This window comes from Panulirus ornatus, chromosome 28, assembly GCF_036320965.1.
Source record: "Panulirus ornatus isolate Po-2019 chromosome 28, ASM3632096v1, whole genome shotgun sequence".
Lineage (NCBI taxonomy): Eukaryota > Metazoa > Arthropoda > Malacostraca > Decapoda > Palinuridae > Panulirus > Panulirus ornatus.
Window position 1 is genome coordinate 8,560,834 of NC_092251.1, and position 27,888 is coordinate 8,588,721.

Here is a 27,888-nt window from a genome sequence, read left to right on the forward strand (position 1 = left end):
TATATATATATATATATATATATATATATATATATATATATATATATATATATATATATATATATATTAGCCTAGGCCAGGAACCCATTTAATCGACCAGCCCTTAGGGATGGATGAACAGCTGGGTTGACTATGGACCGACTGCAGCAGCCAGGATATATATGAATATGCTATTTCCTGTGGGGCGGGGTAGCGCTAGGCATGGATGAAGTCAAGAAAGCATGAATGTGTACATGTGTATATATGTATATGTCTGTGATTGTAAGTATATGTGTATATGTTGATATGTAAATACATGTATATGTGCGTGTATGGGCGTTTGGGTATATATATATATATATATATATATATATATATATATATATATATATATATATATATATATATATATATATATATATATATGTGTGTGTGTATACGAGTGGATGGGCCGTTCTTCGTCTGTTTCCTGGCGCTACCTCGCTGACGCGGGACACGACAATCAAGTATAATGATAAAATGATATGTATATATATATATATATATATATATGTTGATAACACTAGTCCGTGATGATAGTTGTGAAGGTGAAACCGGAATTCAAGGGGAGTTCATATGATTTTATTTAACATGTAATTTCTTTTTATACGTGCATCACTACATGTTTCACAGAGACAATCTGCCTCATCAGCTGCAAACAATTTATAATTCTTTATTTTTAAATCCCAACACCACACCGCCACAAAAATCTGTCGCTCCTCTGCCATTTTCGACTACACACATACATATATATATATATATATATATATATATATATATATATATATATATATATATATATATATATATATATATATATATATATATATATATATATATATGTATATATATATATATGTTAATCTTTTATATATGCACATTGTCATTACTCCCATCTGTGTAACCAAACACACACACACACACACACACACACACACAAACACCTTACCGACGCTCGTCACCGTAATCCTCGTGTACCAACCAGTCCTCGTTGAGATGCGTGGATTTTCCCGTATCCACTGCTGTCAACGTCATAACCACTCCACAAACAAATGCTGAGCTAAGCAAGCAAATAGCTTAGTTCCCCCATAGCTATGCGTGGGGCATCTACTATACAACATTGTAACACAACCAAACGTAAAAACGTTCATCACTTGATATTGACTGTTAACTACGTAATATATTTCAACAGTATTACTGCAGTTCAGTAATGTGTAACTCTACATCACTTAATCTTTATCATCAAATACGTAATGTATGTCAACACAATACCATTGCGATGCAGCCAATATGTAATTTCACACCACGTAATATTCAACGAATCTCTACCAAAAATGCATGATATATAAACCATAGAATTTGCTCCGTAAAACTTCCTTTGATATGCAAACAGACTTCACACATGTCCTTCTCCAAAGCGTAGAAGTATCCAAGCCTTTACTTGATCCTAAGCTCCTTTCTATCAATGAACTAATGACTATCATGACCCCACAATCCTCCCTCCCTCAATTATCCAGTTCCTCAACTATTATTTACAGACAAATGGCTGGCTGCCTGAATACAATAGACTATCCTCTATCTATTATCTATACACATACACAGAAACCTGAGCCTTGTACCCCATTTGTTCACCAACCCTGAGGGAAGGCTGAATACCTAGGTTGGATGTGAGCCAACGTCTGTGCCCAGGATTCGAACCCATGCGGGCCTGAACTTGGGCGAGGCCTTTGCTAACTCATGATCAGTCTCACTTACAACTACACCACGAAGACCCCCTCTGTGTGTGTGTGTGTGTGTGTGTGTGTGTGTGTGTGTGTGTGTGTGTGTGTGTGTGTGTGTGTGTTTCATGATTGCCCAATATGTTGTAAGCCATTTTCTTGACCCACACACTATCTATAAACGTGACTCAGTCATGGACACGCATATCATTTAAACCCACGAGTGTGTGTTTCGTTTCATATTCTGTTTTAAGGTAGTGAGGTCGGTCGGAATTAAAACACGACCCAAAGTTGTTGTCTGAAAATATAGAAAAGTATAGCCCCATGGGAGGAAGAAGAGGAGGAGGAGGAGGAAGAGGAGAAGGAGGAAGAGGAGGAGGAGGAGGAGAGGGTCAATCATCAGGACCAGCCTTGTCTATGACCGTCTGGGGTTGTCACGCTAACAGGCACTCAAGTATAATTTTCATCTAGTTTCTTAATCTTCTGTGTGTCGTACGCTAGGGGAAAAGAGGGGGTCCGGCCGAGGAGGGGTTTAAGACGGAACAGCAATACAATACAGGCTTGGGTGCTTGTAACACGGGTGTATCCGAGTATACCTGTAACACCAGCATGTCCTGAGGTACTTGTAACCCTCATGTTATAGTAGTATACCCATATGAGGAATATAACCTGGGACGTCTGTGACAGGCATGTATGCACGGGTACTCGTAACAGTTTGATGTATCTCGGGGGCTGCCTGTCACAAGAATGGATGATGGGGTTACCTGTTACAGGAATGGATGATGGGGTTACCTGTCACAAGAATACCAGGGTACCTGTGAAGGAACTTAGGCTATCTCTAACAGAAACTGACCTTGGGGTACTACTATCCACCTCCCTCCCATATACGATCTTTGGCCCAGTCTAAAAACAAACCACTGCTCTGTCGAAACCGGCAGAAATTGCGACATCCTATCCTCGTGTTTCGAAGGAGTGTACTGCTGATCTTGTGTCTGTGTTGGCTCTTCTTCTTCTTCTTCTTCTCCGCCTCTGAACACATAATCCAAGACTTTTCCCTTTTAGGAACACGCATTACTACCACCTCATCCCAGAGGAGGATGGGTGTTCAAACACCTTTCAGTTATCATCCTGTTTCTCTGACTTATACAGTTCTACGGAGTTGTCATATCTATTATCTCCCCATTTCCTTAAACATATTGAAACCTACCATTCCTATTTCTCTGACTATTCCTAGGGTTTTTGCAAGATGAGATTTCTATATGATTCTTAATGTTGCTACACGTTTGGTCGCCCTTTTTTGAGTCAGTTTTGGGAATCGTATGATGTAGCCATTGAGGTATCGAAAGCCTTTTTTGACAGGGAGAGCCTTTCAAAACAAATGGCCATGCCCCAGTGCCTGGTGATGTCTGGAAGCAGAAACCTCAACACTCGAAAACGGTGATGAACCACAGCTGGACTATAAATGTTAAGGCTGGCGAGGGTTCAAGAAGGAGGAAGTCATCAAAATAAAGCCATACTTTAGTATAATATTTGCCCATATAGATGTTAATCCTAACCATAAGCCTGAGCTATGGGCTTAACGGAGTATTATTCTAATGTCGGTGTTAAAAGGCTTCTGGTTCACAGCTGACGTGCCCTATCCATCATAGATCAACCAACGGGTCAGGCCTACACCATCGCATGTCAACCAACACACACACACACACACACACACACACACACACACGCATGCGCACGCGCGCGCGTGCAATATTAGGCAAACAGGACTCTTCAGGACGAAGGCCCTGAATTTGGTCCGGCGGCTCGTTAGGGGAGATTGTGGCGGAGGGACCAACTCCACTATCTTGGTAAATGGCTCTTGAAGTCATCCGTAACTCTGTATCAAAATTACATGAATAAGGAAACAGGTGGAATGGTTGTGGGAAAGGAGAGGGAGGGAAGGAGAGAGAGAGAGAGAGGGGTGTGTGGTCGTGGGAAAGGAGAGGGAGGGAAGGAGAGAGAGAGAGAGGGGTGTGTGGTCGTGGGAAAAGAGAGGGAGGGAAGGAGAGAGAGAGAGAGAGGGGTGTGTGGTTGTGGGAAAGGAGAGGGAGGGAAGGAGAGAGAGAGGGGTGTGTGTTGGTGTTGAGTGAGGGAGATAGTGGAGGATGAGATGAATAGGAGACTTAGATAGTTGTAAAGACGAAGGTGTGATGATAGTGGTGGTGATGGTGACTGTCTCTAGGGACTAGGGGTTGGAGATGGTGGAGATGGTAGGTGGAGGTGATGGTGACGGCTCTGGTGATGGTAGTGACTAGGGGGGGCTGGAGATGGTGGAGATGGGAGGTGATGAAGATGATGATGAGGGCTCTGGTGATGGTAGTAACTAGGAGATGGTCGAGACTGGTAGGCGGATTGTGATGGTGATGGGATGGTGGTGGTGATAGGATGGTGGTTATGGGAGCGTAGTGGTGATGGTGATAAATGACAGCGCGAGCGTCACACACACACACACACACACACACACACACACACACACACACACACACACACACACACATCGCAATCTAGATACACCAAGAATGTTTCTAGTGTGTATTTTCTCTGTCTACCTCTAGCTGTTGCCTGCAGTCAACGCAACTCAATGAACCTTTACTCATTATCATTATTAAAGTTATTGATATTTTTATTACCACAGTTAGTATCATTATTAGTATAATTATCATAAGTAGTATTAACATCATTATTATTACTATAAATAATGGTTTATGCATATGTCTGTTGTTAATGCAAGTGTGTCGTGTGGCATGCTGTCAGTGGCTAAGCCAGGGTGGTCAAGGGAGACCCTGGAATGGTTTGCGAGGGGGGACAGAGCGTCTTATCTATAGATAAGGGGCTCTGGCTCCCATACAGTACACTGCAGGTGTGTGGGAATGTGTGTGGAGAGTGTGTGGGAATGTGAGCAACTGAAGCCGATGTTCATTTGTTCGTGACGGTGCCTTGTTAAAGGTTATCATTGTTATGATCAATATTGTTCCTGCTGTTATCATTCATATTACACACACACACACACACACACACACACACACACACACACACACGAGTTCAAGAGATGGGGGGGCGGCGGCCCCCCTCGAGTGTAGAACACCCTCCCTCTCCCCCGTGCTGTTCAAATTGGTAGACAAAAACAGGTGATGATTACAAGCACACGTACATACATACCAACATGTACGTGTCCTCATAACATACCAACGCAAAAAACAAGTATGTAGTATACCAGTTACGAGAACACCCTCCTTAACACAAACACACACACACACACACACACACACACACACACACACACACTGTATCGACACACACAGTATAATACACTACATACAATATACATACCATGTATACTGACCTAAATCAACTCGAATACATCATAGATTCATAGACAATACATGTGTCATACGTAACCAAAATACAGAACACCACGTTGCGAGCAATACATAACCTGTAAACTCAGGATACCATACGATGAATACCATATACATAGTTTACCATCTCAAAGTATACATACGCCTCTCCGATCGGCAAACAACGGAGTGGGGGGAGGGGGTAAAATGAACTACATGACAAACAAAATTACGACACCTTGCAGCTATAATGGTCGTAGACTCCCGTATAACAACGACCATATAGCTGTAGACGACCCCACGATCATAGTCTACTTGATACCTCATTCGAGACGACTCCATCAACATGACCCGCGCCCCACGTGACTCCTTACGACCATAAACCACGTCGGTACATCACGAAGTACGACCTCACCATCATAAACCCACAAGGACACCATCATATACGACGACCTCGCAGTCATGACCCCACTCGCTGTAAACCGAGTGGTACGACCCAATAGCGACACGACACGACCCCATGATCATGGCCCATGTCGTAATCCTCCTGATACGACCCTACGACCATAGCCCACGCTGTATATCACCTCATACGACCTCCACGTACGACCCAATAATGACACGACACGACCCCATGATCATGACCCATGTCGTAAACCCCCTGATACGACCCTACGACCATAGCCCACGCTGTATATCACCTCATACGACCCCCACCATGATCCTAACTCGTGCTATACACATGAGGAAGGAGAGAGAGAGGGGTGTGTGTTGGTGTTGAGTCAGGGAGATAGTGGAGGATGAGATGAATAGGAGACTTAGATAGTTGTAAAGACGAAGGTGTGATGATAGTGGTGGTGATGGTGACTGTCTCTAGGGACTAGGGGTTGGAGATGGTGGAGATGGTAGGTGGAGGTGATGGTGACGGCTCTGGTGATGGTAGTGACTAGGGGGGGCTGGAGATGGTGGAGATGGGAGGTGATGAAGATGATGATGAGGGCTCTGGTGATGGTAGTGACTAGGGGGGGCTGGAGATGGTGGAGATGGTAGGTGGAGGTGATGGTGACGGCTCTGGTGATGGTAGTGACTAGGGGGGGCTGGAGATGGTGGAGATGGTAGGTGGAGGTGATGGTGACGGCTCTGGTGATGGTAGTGACTAGGGGGGGCTGGAGATGGTGGAGATGGGAGGTGATGAAGATGATGATGAGGGCTCTGGTGATGGTAGTGACTAGGGGGGGCTGGAGATGGTGGAGATGGTAGGTGGAGGTGATGGTGACGGCTCTGGTGATGGTAGTGACTAGGGGGGGCTGGAGATGGTGGAGATGGGAGGTGATGAAGATGATGATGAGGGCTCTGGTGATGGTAGTGACTAGGGGGGGCTGGAGATGGTGGAGATGGGAGGTGATGAAGATGATGATGAGGGCTCTGGTGATGGTAGTGACTAGGGGGGGCTGGAGATGGTGGAGATGGGAGGTGATGAAGATGATGATGAGGGCTCTGGTGATGGTAGTGACTAGGGGGGGCTGGAGATGGTGGAGATGGGAGGTGATGAAGATGATGATGAGGGCTCTGGTGATGGTAGTGACTAGGGGGGGCTGGAGATGGTGGAGATGGGAGGTGATGAAGATGATGATGAGGGCTCTGGTGATGGTAGTGACTAGGGGGGGCTGGAGATGGTGGAGATGGTAGGTGGAGGTGATGGTGACGGCTCTGGTGATGGTAGTGACTAGGGGGGGCTGGAGATGGTGGAGATGGGAGGTGATGAAGATGATGATGAGGGCTCTGGTGATGGTAGTGACTAGGGGGGGCTGGAGATGGTGGAGATGGGAGGTGATGAAGATGATGATGAGGGCTCTGGTGATGGTAGTGACTAGGGGGGGCTGGAGATGGTGGAGATGGGAGGTGATGAAGATGATGATGAGGGCTCTGGTGATGGTAGTGACTAGGGGGGGCTGGAGATGGTGGAGATGGGAGGTGATGAAGATGATGATGAGGGCTCTGGTGATGGTAGTGACTAGGGGGGGCTGGAGATGGTGGAGATGGTAGGTGGAGGTGATGGTGACGGCTCTGGTGATGGTAGTGACTAGGGGGGGCTGGAGATGGTGGAGATGGGAGGTGATGAAGATGATGATGAGGGCTCTGGTGATGGTAGTGACTAGGGGGGGCTGGAGATGGTGGAGATGGGAGGTGATGAAGATGATGATGAGGGCTCTGGTGATGGTAGTGACTAGGGGGGGCTGGAGATGGTGGAGATGGGAGGTGATGAAGATGATGATGAGGGCTCTGGTGATGGTAGTGACTAGGGGGGGCTGGAGATGGTGGAGATGGGAGGTGATGAAGATGATGATGAGGGCTCTGGTGATGGTAGTGACTAGGGGGGGCTGGAGATGGTGGAGATGGGAGGTGATGAAGATGATGATGAGGGCTCTGGTGATGGTAGTGACTAGGGGGGGCTGGAGATGGTGGAGATGGGAGGTGATGAAGATGATGATGAGGGCTCTGGTGATGGTAGTGACTAGGGGGGGCTGGAGATGGTGGAGATGGGAGGTGATGAAGATGATGATGAGGGCTCTGGTGATGGTAGTGACTAGGGGGGGCTGGAGATGGTGGAGATGGGAGGTGATGAAGATGATGATGAGGGCTCTGGTGATGGTAGTGACTAGGGGGGGCTGGAGATGGTGGAGATGGGAGGTGATGAAGATGATGATGAGGGCTCTGGTGATGGTAGTGACTAGGGGGGGCTGGAGATGGTGGAGATGGTAGGTGGAGGTGATGGTGACGGCTCTGGTGATGGTAGTGACTAGGGGGGGCTGGAGATGGTGGAGATGGGAGGTGATGAAGATGATGATGAGGGCTCTGGTGATGGTAGTGACTAGGGGGGGCTGGAGATGGTGGAGATGGTAGGTGGAGGTGATGGTGACGGCTCTGGTGATGGTAGTGACTAGGGGGGGCTGGAGATGGTGGAGATGGGAGGTGATGAAGATGATGATGAGGGCTCTGGTGATGGTAGTGACTAGGGGGGGCTGGAGATGGTGGAGATGGGAGGTGATGAAGATGATGATGAGGGCTCTGGTGATGGTAGTGACTAGGGGGGGCTGGAGATGGTGGAGATGGGAGGTGATGAAGATGATGATGAGGGCTCTGGTGATGGTAGTGACTAGGGGGGGCTGGAGATGGTGGAGATGGGAGGTGATGAAGATGATGATGAGGGCTCTGGTGATGGTAGTGACTAGGGGGGGCTGGAGATGGTGGAGATGGGAGGTGATGAAGATGATGATGAGGGCTCTGGTGATGGTAGTGACTAGGGGGGGCTGGAGATGGTGGAGATGGGAGGTGATGAAGATGATGATGAGGGCTCTGGTGATGGTAGTGACTAGGGGGGGCTGGAGATGGTGGAGATGGGAGGTGATGAAGATGATGATGAGGGCTCTGGTGATGGTAGTGACTAGGGGGGGCTGGAGATGGTGGAGATGGTAGGTGGAGGTGATGGTGACGGCTCTGGTGATGGTAGTGACTAGGGGGGGCTGGAGATGGTGGAGATGGTAGGTGGAGGTGATGGTGACGGCTCTGGTGATGGTAGTGACTAGGGGGGGCTGGAGATGGTGGAGATGGTAGGTGGAGGTGATGGTGACGGCTCTGGTGATGGTAGTGACTAGGGGGGGCTGGAGATGGTGGAGATGGTAGGTGGAGGTGATGGTGACGGCTCTGGTGATGGTAGTGACTAGGGGGGGCTGGAGATGGTGGAGATGGTAGGTGGAGGTGATGGTGACGGCTCTGGTGATGGTAGTGACTAGGGGGGGCTGGAGATGGTGGAGATGGTAGGTGGAGGTGATGGTGACGGCTCTGGTGATGGTAGTGACTAGGGGGGGCTGGAGATGGTGGAGATGGGAGGTGATGAAGATGATGATGAGGGCTCTGGTGATGGTAGTGACTAGGGGGGGCTGGAGATGGTGGAGATGGGAGGTGATGAAGATGATGATGAGGGCTCTGGTGATGGTAGTGACTAGGGGGGGCTGGAGATGGTGGAGATGGGAGGTGATGAAGATGATGATGAGGGCTCTGGTGATGGTAGTGACTAGGGGGGGCTGGAGATGGTGGAGATGGTAGGTGATGAAGATGATGATGAGGGCTCTGGTGATGGTAGTGACTAGGGGGGGCTGGAGATGGTGGAGATGGGAGGTGATGAAGATGATGATGAGGGCTCTGGTGATGGTAGTGACTAGGGGGGGCTGGAGATGGTGGAGATGGGAGGTGATGAAGATGATGATGAGGGCTCTGGTGATGGTAGTGACTAGGGGGGGCTGGAGATGGTGGAGATGGGAGGTGATGAAGATGATGATGAGGGCTCTGGTGATGGTAGTGACTAGGGGGGGCTGGAGATGGTGGAGATGGTAGGTGGAGGTGATGGTGACGGCTCTGGTGATGGTAGTGACTAGGGGGGGCTGGAGATGGTGGAGATGGGAGGTGATGAAGATGATGATGAGGGCTCTGGTGATGGTAGTGACTAGGGGGGGCTGGAGATGGTGGAGATGGGAGGTGATGAAGATGATGATGAGGGCTCTGGTGATGGTAGTGACTAGGGGGGGCTGGAGATGGTGGAGATGGGAGGTGATGAAGATGATGATGAGGGCTCTGGTGATGGTAGTGACTAGGGGGGGCTGGAGATGGTGGAGATGGTAGGTGGAGGTGATGGTGACGGCTCTGGTGATGGTAGTGACTAGGGGGGGCTGGAGATGGTGGAGATGGGAGGTGATGAAGATGATGATGAGGGCTCTGGTGATGGTAGTGACTAGGGGGGGCTGGAGATGGTGGAGATGGTAGGTGGAGGTGATGGTGACGGCTCTGGTGATGGTAGTGACTAGGGGGGGCTGGAGATGGTGGAGATGGGAGGTGATGAAGATGATGATGAGGGCTCTGGTGATGGTAGTGACTAGGGGGGGCTGGAGATGGTGGAGATGGTAGGTGGAGGTGATGGTGACGGCTCTGGTGATGGTAGTGACTAGGGGGGGCTGGAGATGGTGGAGATGGTAGGTGGAGGTGATGGTGACGGCTCTGGTGATGGTAGTAACTAGGACCACATGATCCTAACTCGTGCTATACACATCACCTCATACGACCCCCACCATGATCCTAACTCGTGCTATACACATCACCTCATACGACCCCCACCATGATCCTAACTCGTGCTATACACATCACCTCATACGACCCCCACCATGATCCTAACTCGTGCTATACACATCACCTCATACGACCCCCGACCCATGATCATAACCCATGTTGTCGATCTCACCTGTTACGACCCCCCCCTCGTTCATGACCCTGGTCGTCCATCACTCGCTCCCGAACATTACACACGGCACAGCCACGACCACAAACAATTTCCACTCGGTATATTCTGTGACAAACAACGCGCAAACAATATAGACACGGTCAATAAAGACCTCTCATCCAGTTTGCCTCGCCATTACCCACATGCTTAATATACCGCCGTAAACAACGGGAAGGGGGGGCGCGGGGGAAACTGATGATCGTATGGACAGAAAACGACCCATTGGTGCATGGTGACCTCTCTAGTATGACGTCTGTGCCTAGTGTCCCTCTGCGTGCATGACCTGTGCGCCTGAAGATGCCCTGCTGGATGGCCTCTGTTGCCCTCTCCCTATCACCCGCTGTCCTGAGGTAGCGTATACCTAGTCCTGTTGTACCGTTGCTGTACTGTATACCTAGTCCTGTTGTACCGTTGCCGTTGTACGGTATACCTGATTCTGTTGTACTGTTACGGTACAGTACGCCTGATACTACGGTACTCTTACGGTACAGTCCACCTGGTCTAGTGGTACTGCTACGGTACCGTCCATCCGGGCTAGTGGTACTACTACGGTACCGTCAACCTGGTCTAGTGGTACTGCTACAGTACCGTCCATCCGGGCTAGTGGTACTGCTACGGTACCGTCCACCTGGACTAGTTGTACTGCTACGGTACCGTCCATCCGGGCTAGTGGTACGATTCAGGTACTTCGCCTCAGATTTACACACACACACACACACACACACACACACACACCAGAGGCCTGAGTGAGCAGTCCCACAATCCAGGAATCGGTGATTCATTTAGCCAGAAGAAGAAGCGACCCTAATGAGGGACATGAGGAGTTCGGTGTTCTGGTCGACCAACCAGCCTCTACCAGAGGAAGACTGACTAACCACGATCGTCTCACTTCGATGTTCTGGTCGACCAACCAGCCTCTACCAGAGGAAGACTGACTAACCACGATCGTCTCACTTCGATGTTCTGGTCGACCAACCAGCCTCGACCAGAGGAAGACTGACTAACCACGATCAACTCCCTTCGGTGTTCTGGTCGACCAACCAGCCTCTACCAGAGGAAAGCTGACTAACCACGATCGACTCACTTCGATGTTCTGGTCGACCAACCAGCCGCTCAATCGAAGTATGAGATCACTGTGGCCTCTATAGGTTCCCTGGACTCCTGAGTTAGTGGAACCTGACGGAGGAGGCTAATCAACTGCTCAGCCAGCCATGGCGTTGCTACTACCGTGGCACAAGATGACCACAAGAATATATCATTCAACCATATCATCGTCGTGTGAGAGACTCGAACCCTTGTTGCGAATAATGAGACCGAATACCATGTCCCCATGTGTCATCTAGCACTCTCCTACGGCGCGACTTATTCGCTGGATATCAACGCCCGATTTCTTTGCTGAGACTCAAATCTGCAACGTCTGTGACTTCAAGACAGGAACACACTCAGACCTCAGGATCCCTCTGGTGCAAGAAGGGGGCCGTTGAAGAAGCGGTGGAACACACGACACAGTCACAGTAAAGAGTGTGGGGAATCCGGTAGGACATCTCCATGAAAAGGTGGTGTACGGTGCTGTGCCAGCCACAGCTCCCAGCACCTGCAGAAGGTAGAGGGTGTAGGTGGGGTAGACCCAACCACACGTCTCACCTGCTGGAGACGGTACTGTAAGGTACTGGATCAAAGAGAGATCGGGTAAAACCATCTCCGACACATTCCAGTGGCCTTGATAAGTCACCGACTGACCCAGGATTAAAGAAATGATTGAAAAAAAGAAAATGATTTTAAGTTCCAACAATTTGTCTTCGTTCCAGTAAACGAGATTATTAATCTCAAGCAAAAGCATCCAACTCCCTCCCTCCTCCCAACATCCCTATACCACCCTCCCTCCTCTCTCTCTCTCTCTCTCTCTCTCTCTCTCTCTCTCTCTCTCTCTCTCTCTCTCTCTCTCTCTCTCTCCCCTCACCTTCTACCCCACACTCCTTCCCTCCGGCAAACATCCGTGTCCTGCTTTTTCATCATTTCTGCTCGTTATATTCGTGGTAGTTGTGATGTACTCTGATAAATTGATATCATGACTGAATCTGCAGAGTAGCTGTAATGTGAAGTGTAATCATCAGGTAAAGTGGAAAAAGGTTATACCAACTGTAGAGAGGCAGCCGTTGTCTTTATCATTAAGTATAGCACTGCCATTGTAGTTGTAGTAGTAGTTGTAAGTGTAGGAGTAGTAGTAGTATAAATGATAGCAGGTTTTATATTAATAATTCTTATTATTATTATTATTATTATTATTATTATTATTATTATTATTATTATTATTATTACTATTATTATCATTGTTATCATTAGTAGAAGTAGTAGTGGTGTTAGTAGTAGTAGAAGTAGTAGAAGTCGTAGTAGCAGTAGTAGTAGTAGCAGTAGTAGTGGCAGTAGTAGTAGTGGCGGCAGTAATAGTAGAAGTAGTAGAAGTCGTAGTAGCAGTAGTAGTAGTGGTAGTAGTAGTAAGTAGTAGTAGTAGTAGTAGTAGTAGTAGTAGTAGTAGTAGTAGTAGTAGTAGTAGTAGTAGTAGTGGTAGTAGTAGTAGTAGTAGTGGTAGTAGCAGTAGTAGTGTCAGTAGTAGTTGTAATGGTAAGGGTAATAGCAGCAGAAGTTCTTGCTGTTTTGTTTTCTGTTTCTGTTATAATGTTGTGAGAATACAAATCCTCCATCTATTTTGTTCTTTTTTTTTTTTACCTCTCTTGACCTATATACGCCTGGCTTTCGCAGTCATATATCAACGTAGGATTAAGTTCTCTATTATCAAATCTTCTTGTACAATCTAAGCTTATATATCTCACTAAAGCTTTCGATGTAGCCTCCAAGTTTTTCCTCATTGCATGACTCTTATTTGAACATCATATAACCCATTACCATCCTCATTAAACCTTACCCACAGTTAACTAGACACCCATAAGTTCCACCTTTCCACCCATAACTTCCACCTTTTCACCCATAACTTCCACATTTTTCACCGTGCAGATGGAACTCAAAACCTGACCTCCGTTTCCTCTCACAAACTAGCGAATCTTCCTCTTTACACACATCCTTCGAACTCTTCCGCCTGGTCTAGCCAACAACACAGCGTCATCTGCATACAACAACTGTGGCATCTCGCGTTCCCTTTCCCCATGGTTAGATATCACACGACAATCACACCCGCCCTTGCTCTCCTCCCCTCACGCAACGCCTGATCCATGAAAACATGAAACAACACAAGTGACAGTATGATACCTTGACCTACTCCCACATTTATTGCTGACCATTCACTCATGCCGCCGCCACTTCCCCTCTCTCTCTCACATACGTGCACTGAATTCGTTATAAGAGCTCTGAACAGCATTCAGAAGCCTTTAACGCACACTATACAGGGTCAGAAACACTCATACGTCCTTCTCTTGTAGTTTTATCCTATACCATTCATATATCCATAAATGTTTCACAAATCTGCTCTTAACCTTCTCCACTATTTGTCAGAGTGTAAGAATCTGATTTACATATCCGTCTTCCTTTCGTAAACCTTCATCGTCTCTTTAACTAACAAGACGTTCGCGAATTATCTAAACAAGATCGCTCGGTGCCTTACCATACACCTTGACTTATATGCTAAAGACACTAATTCGTCTGTCATTCTTACACTTGCTTTTCATATCTAGTTCCTCCATACAGTGGCACAACCACTGCCTTCACTCAGGTTCTAGGCACTTGATTATTTTTTTCAGTGTTTCCACATGCTTTCCAGGTCCACTTCCAAGCGGAGTCACCTCCACTCATCACCATCTCCCTCACCGCCACATCTATACCCCAAGCTTTAGCATTCCTTAAGACGCTTATTGCTCTTTAGTGCTTACTTCACTTACTCCTGCGTAATGTCTGTCTCTCCCACATACTATATTCCCTACATCTTTGCAATTATTACTATTGAATCAGTACGAAACCCCCTCTTTCACCATCATCTACAATCACTTCACTAAACTACTCTCCCCATCCTCCACAGACTTTCCCCCTCGTCACAAACATTTTGTTTGAGTTCTCTACTATGCCTACACTCCCTACATATACTTTGCCTCTATACTTGTTCATCCCCTCCTCCCCAAATTTCTTGTCATTCTATCTTAAGTTCTCAACCAATTTTCTTACGAAATCCTAACATGCATTCCTATATATATATATATATATATATATATATATATATATATATATATATATATATATATATATACCGAAGGAGTTCTATGTGGCAGGAACGGATTTCGTTCGCTTGTATAATGCTTTAGAACGATCGATCAGCAATCAACAGAGTTGTGGTGTGCAGGAGTAAACCATCAAGGAAGAAGGCTAGTGGCCTGAAGGAGGAGGAGGAGGAGGAGGAGGAGGTTCCTGCAGGTCACGCCCAACGTCCAGGACACCAGCGGAGTCTGGGAAATGGCGGACGGCGCGGCGGACTTTGCGGGCCGAGATTCGCTAATAAGTTTCAGGTTTGCACGTACCGTCATCACCTCCCAAATGCTGTTGACTGCCTGATTACATGAGCTATAAGCCCTCTCAATATTGCCAGAGGCCACTGAGGCAAGACGCGAAGTTAAACCAGCGAATGTAAGATCTTAAACACCTTCCTCACGTCTCAAGATGATCCTCAGACTATACACGCTCTCAGAACCCATAGGGCCTTTCTACAAAAGGAGTTTATTTCCATCCTTCTGACGAAGGGGAGACGTAGATCGTGAGAGAAGTCTTCGTCAGGAAGAGGTGCAGCGCTGCTCCTCCCGCAGGCTTTCCCCTCTTCTCATATCATGGGCAGCTACCTACAGAATGTATGTACGGAGAATGTGTAACATGCACACAAGGGCTAGCCAAGAATCCGGGTTCAGATATGAGGTATCTTGATAATAATTCCGAAGTCGAGTCCATGTAAGTCACAAATACACCACCACAGGAGACATAAAGATACAGTCGGGTTGTAGTAGATGAAGGGCAAGAATGTAACCATCTCCTTCGCCAACCCATCTATACCTCTAGAATCCGGATCGCTTCTTTGCCTTAGCACTGAAGTAGACGTTACTAAGACCGCGCCCCCAGCTAGCACCATACATCGGCAGTGTCTCCTCCGTAGAAGAATTAATGTGTGATCTCTAGATATCGTCAGCATTGGACATGTAGGATCTAATATCGAGATAATAGCAGAGTCAAACCCGATAAGAGTGACCGACACATACAGGCAAGAGTACAGTGGCTTGGTCTGTTGTCTTCTGGTTTAGTTTCATCACTTGGTAATTTTACAATCCTGAGGATGACGTAAATGTGCTCATTATCTATTCCACCTGAACGTGACACTTAATTGGTTGTTTGACATCGTGTCATGTCCTGATCGATGCCTGGTTTAATTGCCTGATGCCATAATGTGTCCTAATTGACCAAAACCTTTGCTTGGTTGGATAGATTTAATATGTTCCTCATGGGAGCTTTTTTTGGCGTTAAACCTCGTCCTATCATTAAACGCCTCGTGCAGTTCTGTACTTCTAATTGGTTGCCCCGCACTGCCCAGTGACCTGATTGGTAAGTTTCAGATCCCATCTGATGAGTGAATGATACGGGGTCGTTGCTCTGTGTACTGGCTTCATACGTCTTCATACACTGGCGTCAACACCTCTCCGTTCTTTGCTGTCTCATGATCCACTGGGAATAGGTCTTAGCTGCTGCCTCCTCCTCCATCCTTAGCGATCACTGGCCGTATGCAACTACCCAGTGATCTAACCGATCACCTCACCATATCCTGCGATTAATCAGTGATCTGATAGTGACTAATGAGTGATCTGATAGTGACTAGTGAGTGATCTGATTGGTTACCTCACCATATCCTGCGATTAATCAGTGATCTGATTGGTTATCTCACCATACCTTACGATTAATCAGTGATTTTGATTGGTTACCTCACCGTACACTGTTACAATCCACTGATCTGACTGACTGACTCTCCATCTGACCATCTAGCTCCCCGATAACTGCTGAAGGAGAATCCCTTCGTTATGGCCATGTCCACGCTAATGAACACTGTGTCCAGCACACGTCTGACAAGCCTCCCTCACTGATACTCATCCCTCATATACCATTTAGCCCCAATTACCAACAAGGCAACTCATACTGATGATGTACCCTGTGCCTTCTCGCTTACAGCATACATAACCACACACTGACATAGGCAATGACAGACAAACACGTAGATATATACCCACATACATACATACATACATACAGAGGCTGTAATATTACAGTGTAATATTACAGTATGATCTTGTATGTTCATTATCGTGAATATCTGAAGAAAACTATATTTAGCTAAAGAGTTAATATTACCCTCCAACAAGATATCAAAAGAACCAGGTAAGCACTGAGCAAATATCTACGTAGTTCATTTATGCTAGATATGCTCCGGGCTTTAACATATATATATATATATATATATATATATATATATATATATATATATACATATATATATATATATATATATATATATATATATATATATATTTATATATATATTTATATACATATAAATATACAGAGGCAATTGCACTTTAAAGTTCATATAACCTATTGAACTACTACTAAAGAACGACTTCCCCTATATATATACATATATATATATATATATATATATATATATATATATATATATATATATATATATATATACATATATATATATATATTTGGTTAAGAATATTCTATTAATGATCAGAGGCTGTGGCCAAGGGTATGTAGCATTTCAATAAACTCCCGGACGAGACTGGGAAATAATTCTACTGTTACCTAATACCACAGCCGCTGGAATTATGCAAGAGATAATTGTATACCCAGTTCATCTCAATAAGATTATCTCACAGGATGAAATGAGGAACGCCCCATGCCACAGGTCATATGAATGATTGACTTCCCTTATCTTATCTTCCATCACGTTATCTCCCATTATTTACGACACTGCTAACACTGGGATTCGATGTAGTGTACTCAGGTAAACCTGGCATTTAATCGGAGTTTAACTTGCTCGAAAAAAAAATTATGAAGCGAATCAAAGTGTTTACTGGTGTGGCGTGAAGGCTTATGTGACTGCCTGTTACCAGAGAGTCCTGGAGGATCCTCGACGCCTCCTCCACTCGTGTGTGGCAACGGAGGCAGATCATGAGGGTCAGAAAACTCCCTTTTGAGGAATCCATCCCCAATAAACATAACTCAAACGTAATCGAATACCACGAAAAAAAAAAAAAAAACACCCCGGAGACTTGATTTGCGTCGGTGTGTTATATATAAGTTCTTGTCTGTTTCTTTTTCAAATACATTGGATCATTCATGGGAATCTAGTGGACCTTTAAATACCAAAAAAATCACCGAGGCTCCGAAACCCCTTTGCCTGTCGTGGCTGACGAAGACGGACACTCCGCACGTATACCTTATGCCCTCCCGTGCGTACAACACGACAACATTTCCTGTGTGCCACCTGATACCGGATTCAAGACAGAATGAAGCCCATCACCCGAACGCAGATTGTAGCGCTGCGGACTCAGAGGGCAAATCCACAGTGTCGACTACCGGTGGAGTAAGAGCGGACGCTAAAGGTCGAGTGACGAGGGGGCTGGTAGGAGATGAGAGTTAGCGTCGAGTGTCTACGATAAAAACAGAGGAAAATTCTCACTCTCGTGTCTAATTGCTGCTGCAGCTGCTGCTGCTGTTGTTGCTGCTGTTGCTGTTGCTGTTGCTGTTGCTGCTACTGCTACTGCTGCTGCTGTTGCTGCTGCTACTGTTGCTGCTGCTGCTGCTGTTGCTGTTGCTGTTACTGCTGCTGTTGCTGCTACTGCTACTGCTGCTGCTGTTGCTGCTGCTACTGTTGCTGCTGCTGCTGCTGTTGCTGTTGCTGTTGCAGCTGTTGCTGCTGCTATTGTTCTTGTTGCTGCTGTTGCTGTTGCTGCTGCTGTTGCTGTTGCTGTTACTGCTGCTGCTACTGCTACTGCTACTGCTGCTGCTGTTGCTGCTGCTACTGTTGCTGCTGCTGCTGCTGCTGTTGCTGTTGCTGTTGCTGTTGCTGCTGCTGTTGCTGCCGCTGCTGCTACTGTTGCTGCTGTTGCTGTTGCTGCTGTTGCTGCTGCTGTTGTTCTTGTTGCTGCTGTTGCTGTTGCTGCTACTGTTGCTGCTGTTGCTGTTGCTGCTGTTGCTGCTGCTCCTGCTACTGTTGTTGCTGCTGCTCCTGCTACTGTTGTTGCTGTTGCTGTTGCTGCTGCTGCTGCATGTGAGAAATTACACAACGAGAGTCCGCTGTTGCTACCGCTGCTGGCCAGAATTCGATCCCTTGACAAACCCCATGCGACAACCTGGTGTTACCGGACTCCATCTGCAAGTGGTAGCATCACGAGCGAGGGGTTACCATCGTCGAGCCTTATATCGTCATCCGAGGAGAGTACGATTTCGTTGTGGAATTCCTCCATCCACAGGAGTCCGTCATTATCCTGCTCCTGCGTGGAGTGCAGCCTCGAATTCTGCAGGAACCCCATCATAATGGGGTTTGGGGTTATGTGATAATGGTAGTGATGATGATGATATCAGATCCTAAACATCGGGGAGCTTCGATCTAGATGGTTAGTTAAGGAGACTGATGCGAAAGAAGACGGAAGACGTGGAGGATCCTTCGCTAACCAGGCCCGAACCATCTTCCCACTAATGATGGTGTTCATTACGCTAATCATTATAGTAAAATAAATAATTTCCCCTCCATGAACCCTATATACTTAGTGTGTTGTGTGTGTGTGTGTGGGTGTGTGGGTGGTGTGTGTGTGTGTGTGTGTGAGGCGACGGTGTCAGTGTCCTGTGTAGTTATCCTTCGTGAAGAAAGGACAACAAGTTAAATATTACACTTAGCCTCCTTAATCCACCCGTGTCAGTGAACTGGTACTGAGTTCCACTGCTGTTCATACCACCTTCCCTTCTTTGTCTCCCAGCTTTGAGATTTTTGACAGAAGTGTACCTCCTCGTAACTGGTTTCCTAAGGGAAAAACACTTCAAGCCATTTACACCAAATGACATTCTCGAGTCTGACGTATATAAATCGCCTCCTATCGTAATTATGAGACATGAAAGGAAAAAGCCAATTTGCTTATAATGTAATTGATGATTCTTAGTCAGAATATCTTTTACCTGTTGAGTATATTTTTGATGTTACGATTCTGTTACGAAGAACTCCTATCACCTTAATATTTTCTTAATATTTTCCTTCGATAAAAGAAAAGAAATAATCTATAGTCACTTTTCCAGGCAGAATATTGTCTCTTTCTTGAAGGAGTAATGCCGTACTGGTGTTCTTAGTGTTAAATGTCATGGCTTTTATCCCTGTGTAAACTTTGCCTTCTGGGTGTCTCTCTGAAGGTGAAACGTCGAGTTGTGCCACATGGAAGAATATCTATCATTAGCATGTTGTAATGTTTCAGTCTTCCTTTGCCTGTATTATCTATTGGATCTCTTATAAGGTTGTCCCCTCGGAAAATTTTTCTTTCACATTTTATCAACTTCCACACATTAGGGTTCGACACCTCTTCTTCTTGTTTTACCTTCGTCTCCCTTCCTCCTTCTCAACCCTTGGGTTCTCTACCTTGTCCTACTGATCCACCTCAATCAAGGCTCTGAATCGCGGGGTTTTAAGGTTTCCCTCCTTCAGTCAGTCCCGGTCGGCGAATCGACGAATCCCACTCCACTCCCGCCGCTGTCGGAACCCAATGCCTTCACACAAGAGCCGATAAAAGAGGCATCATTTGATCGATTCTCATTCGAACCTTTTTTAAAACTACAGACGTAGATTCGTCCATGTACGAAGCACCTATGGTGTGACGGCGAAGTGGTTTAGAGGGCAATATTACCTACTAATCAGGCAAAATCGTTGTCTCCGATCTAACACTTCGACCAGACTAGCGCGGGACGACCCTTCACTGTTCTTGCGGAGGGGGTGGTGTGGGTCATGATAAACACATATTATCATACATACATATTCATTACCTGATATCATTATCATCTTCAAAGTGAGCTCGACAGCCGGGACTGTATTTTGAGGCTGGATAGCACGATAGCTGTTGGAACAAAGACCCACCCACCCACCCCCTTCTCTCAAATAGGCAAAACACAGACTCAGCAACGTTTTGCAAATTAATTACAGAGTTATGGAGTTTTGATGTATTTGTTTGATATATACGTGAATGCATCAGTACTTTTAGAGAAATATTAATGTTCATATCCATTACCATGTACATATTAATTAGAGTACATATTATCTGGAATTCAATGAGAGTGGAGGAAAAAAAAAAAAAGGTTGGAAGACTTATTGGGGCGTGATCATTGCAGTAATATTGGACGTTGGCAATACTACTGTCATAAGTCCAATGTTGATTACTAGATGTTGAGACTCTCTCTCTCTCTCTCTCTCTCTCTCTCTCTCTCTCTCTCTCTCTCTCTCTCTCTCTCTCTCTCTCTCTCTCGAGCATGGGAGAGTGTGAGGGTGGGTACAGGATGTCACGATGCTCCTCGCTGAGCAAATGCACGACAATCCTTGACACATTCAGCCATAGCCCGGGCCAGGGTGGATGGGTGGGACTTGTATTACTCTGTATTTCGGAAGGTGAGGTGAGGGAGGTGTGGTGGTGAGGGAGGTGTGGTGGTGGTGAGGGAGGTTTGGTGGTGGTGAGGGAGGTGTGGTGAGGGTGGTGTGGTGGTGAGGGAGGTGTGGTGAGGGAGGTGTGGTGGTGGTGAGGGAGGTTTGGTGGTGAGGGAGGTTTGGTGGTGGTGAGGGAGGTTTGGTGGTGAGGGAGGTTTAGTAGTGGTGAGATGTGGTGATGCGGGGGGGAGCTGTTAGCCTGAAGGTGGCGGTATATAGGAGGTGAGGTGGGTAGCTTATAAGGGGGTAGTCAGTAGCAATGGGGGTGTAGTTGTTTGAAGCGTCGGCTGTACATAGACAGATAGATATTCAGGCCAAAGTAGCGATTTTCAAGACAGAGTGACGATATTCAGGTCAGAGTGACGATATTCAGGACAGTCATTCTCGGCAGAGTGACGATATTCAGGCAATACCGGCGATATTTGAGTAACAATATTTTAGCTAGAGCGATGACATTCAGGCCAGGGGAACAATATTCAGGCCAGAGTGATGATATTCTGACCAGAACGACGATATTTAGGCCTACACGACGATATCCGGGCCTTTGCGACCATCTTTAGGGCACGGTGACGATATTCTGTTCAGGGCGACGATGATGAGGCTCAAGCGACGATATTCTAGGGACAGCGCCGACACTCAGGTCTCAGATGCGATATTTGGGCGATATTAATGGCATTCAGGGTTCGAGCGACGTTATCTGGGGGAGAGGACAACGATATTTGAGACAGACCGACGATATTCGGGATGGAAGGAGAAGCCAGCTGAAGACGTTAGCTGTCTCCTTTTTGCTCCTGGTGGGGGAGCGCGGTCGGGCGGGCACCGGAAGCCCCGCGGTCCGCTGTGAGGGGGTCGGTCTCACAGCACGCCGCTCTGACGTCCCTCACACACACCAGGAGGCACACACACACTCATACCAGGAGGCATAGACACCCGCGCGACCTCACAGACACCTATATGGGCGTTCGCCAACACCCGTATGACATCGCCAGGATTCGCATGACTTCACCAACACCCTCATGACTTTCTTAGACGTCCGCGTGACTTCAAGGGTACCCACATGACATCACTGATACCCTTATGACTTCACCGACACCCAAATGATATCAATAATACCCACCTGACATCAGTGATACCCGTCTGACATCACTTATGCCTAAACCACTATGGAACAGGAAACACCACACTCCACTGACGTGTGTTCAGTGTTCTTTGACAGCAATCTATGGCACGTTTGATGACAGAGATACCCACTGTAGTAGACTGGAGGAGGCACAGACTCTCGCTCATGACGCAATATAATATCACTTTGCAAAGAAGCGTCGATACACAAAGCCTCTTCTGCAGTCGTAACTTCGGAGGAAATCGCCGAAAATGAAGGAATTTATTCAAGCTGGACTCGAATCAATCATAGACTAGATGGCCCACTACTGGAGGTGTACAACAGCTGTCGGCTGAGCCTACACCACAGCCCAGCCCGGCCAAGATGGGTGTAGCGGCTCCAACGACACTCCTCCCCAGTCCACACCCTTACTCACTACCATACTCACTCTAAGGTCCTTACTCCCGTACTCATTCCTCTACCCAATCATGAACCAGCTCGATTCATAGCAGGTGATACGTTCCGGTTTCAGTGACTGTGTGGCTGGAAATCCGTGGTTTCCGCAATTGTGTGACTAGAGAGATGCGGTTTCAGCGACTGTGTGACTAGAAATCCGTGGTTTCCGCAATTGTGTGACTAGAGAGATGCGGTTTCAGTGACTGTGTGACTAGAAATCCGTGGTTTCCGCAATTGTGTGACGAGAAATGTGGTTTCAGTGACTATGTGACTAAAACCCGTGGTTTCAGCAATTGTGTGACTAGAGAAATGTGGTTCCAGTGACTGTGTGACTAGAAACCCGTGGTTTCAGCCGCCATACATCAAGAACTTTGTGATATCTGACACAATAACTGCAGGTATGAGAGCGCGACCTGAGCACATGATAATGTCTCGGTGATCTGTCGTGTTATCATGTGGGTGAAGGAAGAGGGTGATGGGGGATTCCTTCCAAATGGGGAAAGCAGCCAGCGGACTGATGCTTGTAGCCTCGGCAAGAGAAGGAATGCCACAAGAATACACACACACACACAAGCCTTTAACAACACGAAATGTGAATCCTAGGTTATAAGAGGAAAGAAGATACTCTCGACGCCAGGAATATTGTGATGAATATAGATATTCGACGAGAATATGGCGGTAGGAACTACGGCGAACTGTTCTAATTCTTCCCTCACTCGTAAATAATCCCCTCCCTCCTCCTCCTCCTCCTCCTCTTCTTCCTCCTCCTCTTCCTCCTCCTCCCAGTGTCGGATGGATGGGGGAGGAGGATGGAAAAGTGTACAGTGTGCGTAGGTATTGTTCTCCCTCATTAATTATGTCGAGACGGAGAGAGAGAGAGAGAGAGAGAGAGAGAGAGAGAGAGAGAGAGAGAGAGAGAGAGAGAGAGAGAGAGAGCAAATGCTGTAAATATTTTAAAACCCCCTGGTTAATCACCGACGCCCGGAGAGATTTCACTGGCACTCACGTATTCCCGTAAAAGTTAATGCGCTGCAGACAGCGGCCTTGGTAGCTCGTGTGACCGCTGAGGGAACGGAGAACATTCTGATGTGAGCGAGAGAATATATATATATATATATATATATATATATATATATATATATATATATATATATATATATATATATATATACACATATGTAAGCCTTTCAGTTATCTGACAGAGAGAGAGAGAAAAAAAATGTATGTATATGAAACGTATCTTAATTGCAAAGTACAGTAATTTCGCCCGAAAGCAGAACCACACAGCAGTGCCGTATGCAGAAATGAGCGACGGAATAACTACCTAGTGAACAGGTATGATGTTCTTGGAGAACAGGCCCGGCACACGATCGAACAACTGGTGCATGGGACCAGGCAAAGGCCTCCCCCGCCCCTCAAAATGATCCACCACACTGCAATGCGCATGGTGGTTGTGTCTTGCCGAAGCTACCCCCATTCCCCTAACTCGGCTCAAAGCGGGTGATCATGGGGGTGGCCAGTGCTGGGATAGGGGTGAAAAAAAAACGAGGGTTCAGGTTTGAGCTACTGCTACTGCTGTAGCTGTTGCTGCTGAGGGGGGTGGGGGAAAAAGTGTGTTGGGAATGGAAGGATATCCTGAGGCACTCAACCCTGGCTGCCACTAATTGATGGAGACATGATTGACAGTGTGTAATGGACCTTATGGAGAGATTAACTTCATCGGAATTTCAATGCCAATGAATCTATGAATTGCTAATAATTTATGCATATATGAGTGGTTATGAGAATACACACACACACACACACATACATATATATATATATATATATATATATATATATATATATATATATATATATATATATATATATATATATATATATGTTATATATATATATATATATATATATATATATATATATATATATATATATATATATATATATATATATATATATATGTGTGTGTGTGTGTGTGTGTGTGTGTGTGTGTGTGTGTGTGTGTGTGTGTGATGATCACACTAGTTCGTGAGGAAAGTTACGAAGGCGAAATCGCACTTCAGTGGCAGTTCGTACAATTTCATTTCACATGTAATTATTTTTTCTATACATGTGGCACGACATGTTTCGTGGAGACAATCCACCACCTCATCAGGCACCGGTACTTAACAAAGCTATGTGAACCCCCTACATCACACTGGAGTACCGCCGTCCAATCAGTACAGGATAACCGATCCCAGCCAAAGGGACCACACCCAGGGATATACTGCCATCTTGTATGATGAAGAACCACCTGGATATACCGCAGTATGGCTTGACAATACCGTAGTTGTAGTCCCCCGCCTGTGGACGACGCGCCACTGATCCAGTGACCCCCACAACCACGGGTCACTCACTCCTGTGCTCCTTGTCTCTTCTCGTGTCCGGCCCCCACAGCGCTTGTCCCTCACGTCGCGAGGATCACAAATGCGACGATGTGTTCTTCTCATTCTTATCATTACCGTATTTCTTAATGGCTGTTGTTAGACACGAGTATTGTCGTCTTCCTCCTCCTCCCTCCTCCCTCCGAAATAACTGTCCATATGCACGGATTATTTTACCCCGAAGTTAAACAATGATATTACGATACATATCCGGCCAGAAGTGCCTCGCTTTGTGACAGCGACAGCCATATCTGTCCCTCATTCCATTCTATTAGCTCATTCACCATCAGAATTACAGCACATATTCCCCCCCCACAACACCCCAGACAAGATGCTATTCCGGAGGGTATATACTGGTGGCATCAGGGATCCAGAGCTGGGATATGCTAAGACAGGGTACGAGACCTTGTGGTGTGGACGAGACCAGCGCTGCTCTGCCACAGGGGATTAATGAGGTCACTCCTCATTTCTCGATGTCTCTCTCCCCTTTAGCAAATGTGATCCATCGTTACGAACTACGTTATTTGTATCAAGATCTTTATTATCTTTATCATTTTAGCAAGACGAGGTAACATGAATCCGTCAGTGTTTATCAATTACGGTGTTCGGAGCAAGCACCCACCACCACTAGCGTCACAGTGTTCTGTTACCGATTTGTGACGCCTCGTGCTCGAAGCGTGTTCATTCGTTATTTCTAGTCGCCACGTCACACTCAACTACACAAGAATGAATACAGATCCTCAATCATTTTTTTTTCAAGCTGCAGACAGCGTTTCAGTAGACCCATAGATAGATCTTCTGTTAGCTGTATCTTCTAAGTGTATGTGTATCTGATTAACACACGAGATGGCCTTAGGGCGGAGGGCGTCCACAGTCCTACATGTAAGGAGCCATAGAGATCCTGGCCACCCAGAGCATATGAGAACCAACTGAGATCTTGGCCACTCAGAGAATATGAGAACCAATTGAGATCCCGGCTACTCAGAGCATATGAGAACCAATTGAGATCCTGGCCACTCAGAGCATATGAGAACCAACTGAGATCCTGGCCACTCAGAGCATATGAGAACCAATAGAGATCCTGGCCACTCAGAGAACATAAGAACCAATAGAGATCCTGACCACTCAGAACACTCAAGGACTTAAATTTTACAGCATCCCTGGCACCATAGCCTTGTCGCCATCTCAGCATCCCTGACATCCCAGCATCCCTGACATCCCAGCATCCCTGGCATCCCAGCATCCCTGGCATCCCAGCATCCCTTAACATCCCAGCATCCCGACATCAGAGGATGGCTGGAGGAAGAGCATTCCCAAAGTCCCAAAGTCTCGGCCGTTACACAAAGACAACTTTGGCTATGCATGAGTCATTAAAAGTTTCCCCTGCCAAGCCCCGGCAGGGAGCGAGGTTGGGGGGAGGAGGAAGGGAGTAGGTGAGGAGGGTGTAAGGTTGGAGGTGGTGAGGTAAGGGTTAGGGGAGAGGGGAGGCTACCTCTAAGGAAGCACCAGCTGTCCACACGTAGCGTAGTGTGGCCGGGGGCTAGCTGGGAGACAGGTGGCATAGACAGTACTCTCTCTCTCTCTCTCTCTCTCTCTCTCTCTCTCTCTCTCTCTCTCTCTCTCACACACACACCTTTTTTTTAGTAGGTTTGTTAGAGGAGAGGAAGAAGAGGTGGGACATGGGAAAGGGATGGTTTGAAATGGGAGAGAAGACTGAGGTATGCACGAGTGTATGCATGTGGGTAATATATATATATATATATATATATATATATATATATATATATATATATATATATATATATATATATATATATAGTTATCTTCACGGAGGGGAAAAAAGACGCATATCAAAGAGGTCTTCTCGAAATGGGTTGAGGTCACCAGTCGTGTGTCACAGGGCTCAGTCCTGGGGCCACTGCTCTTTTTGATCTATTCAAACGACATGCCAGAAGGACTGGACTTGTGCAGGAACATGTTTGCAGAATGATGCCAAGGTCACGAGGGAAGTAGAGAGTGAGGAAGACTGCATGAACCTAGAAGGGAACCTCGACAAACTCCAAACTTGGCCTAATGTATGAATAATGAGATACATCCCGACTAAATGCAAAAGTAATGAGAATAGAAGACACTGAAAGGAGGTCTCATTGCAAATATCATCTAGCAGACATGTGCTGGAGGAATCTACGTGTGAGAGGAAGTTGTGAGCCTACAACCATATGGGCATTTATGCCAGGGGATGTGTCCATTATCATCATCAGTGACCAATGTGACTACATTCCACAAATATCTTTGTGAAATACTCCTTTCGAGATGATATTTCGAATGGTTCCAATTCATCTTCATACAGTGTCATAAGAATGAACACTGGTCGATGGTCCGTGGCCTCTTAGCAACATCACTGTGTTCTTGTGTCCTAGGAACTGGAGAACGGATGTCCCACCCACCAGACATCTCCTGTGATGAAAACGCCCCACTGTAACTCCAGTTATGACGATATAAACGAGTGATGCAGCGGTACAAGTGGGGCCAATAAACCATGTACGATCCCACGTCAAGAATGTTTGGGCAAAGCCTTCACCTTTGACCTGACCCCGGCTGACCTAACTAATCCAGCCCGCAAATTAACTTTAACTTTGGATCTTAACTCCTCGTGTTGCTTCTCCGTCGCTACAATTACTGACCAAGAGATGATCCCGGGGAGCTCCGTTAGGGTGAGGAGGTGGGAAGTTGTGTGGGGGGGCA

At 46.6% G+C, this 27,888-nt stretch overlaps 1 protein-coding gene across 4 annotated transcripts in view; it reads left to right on the forward strand.

Annotated features, from left to right (window-relative positions):
• Window positions 1–27,888, forward strand: part of LOC139757824 (lachesin-like) — a 257,974-nt gene that overhangs the window by 8,446 nt on the left and 221,640 nt on the right. The gene's annotated exons all lie outside the window — the stretch shown is intronic.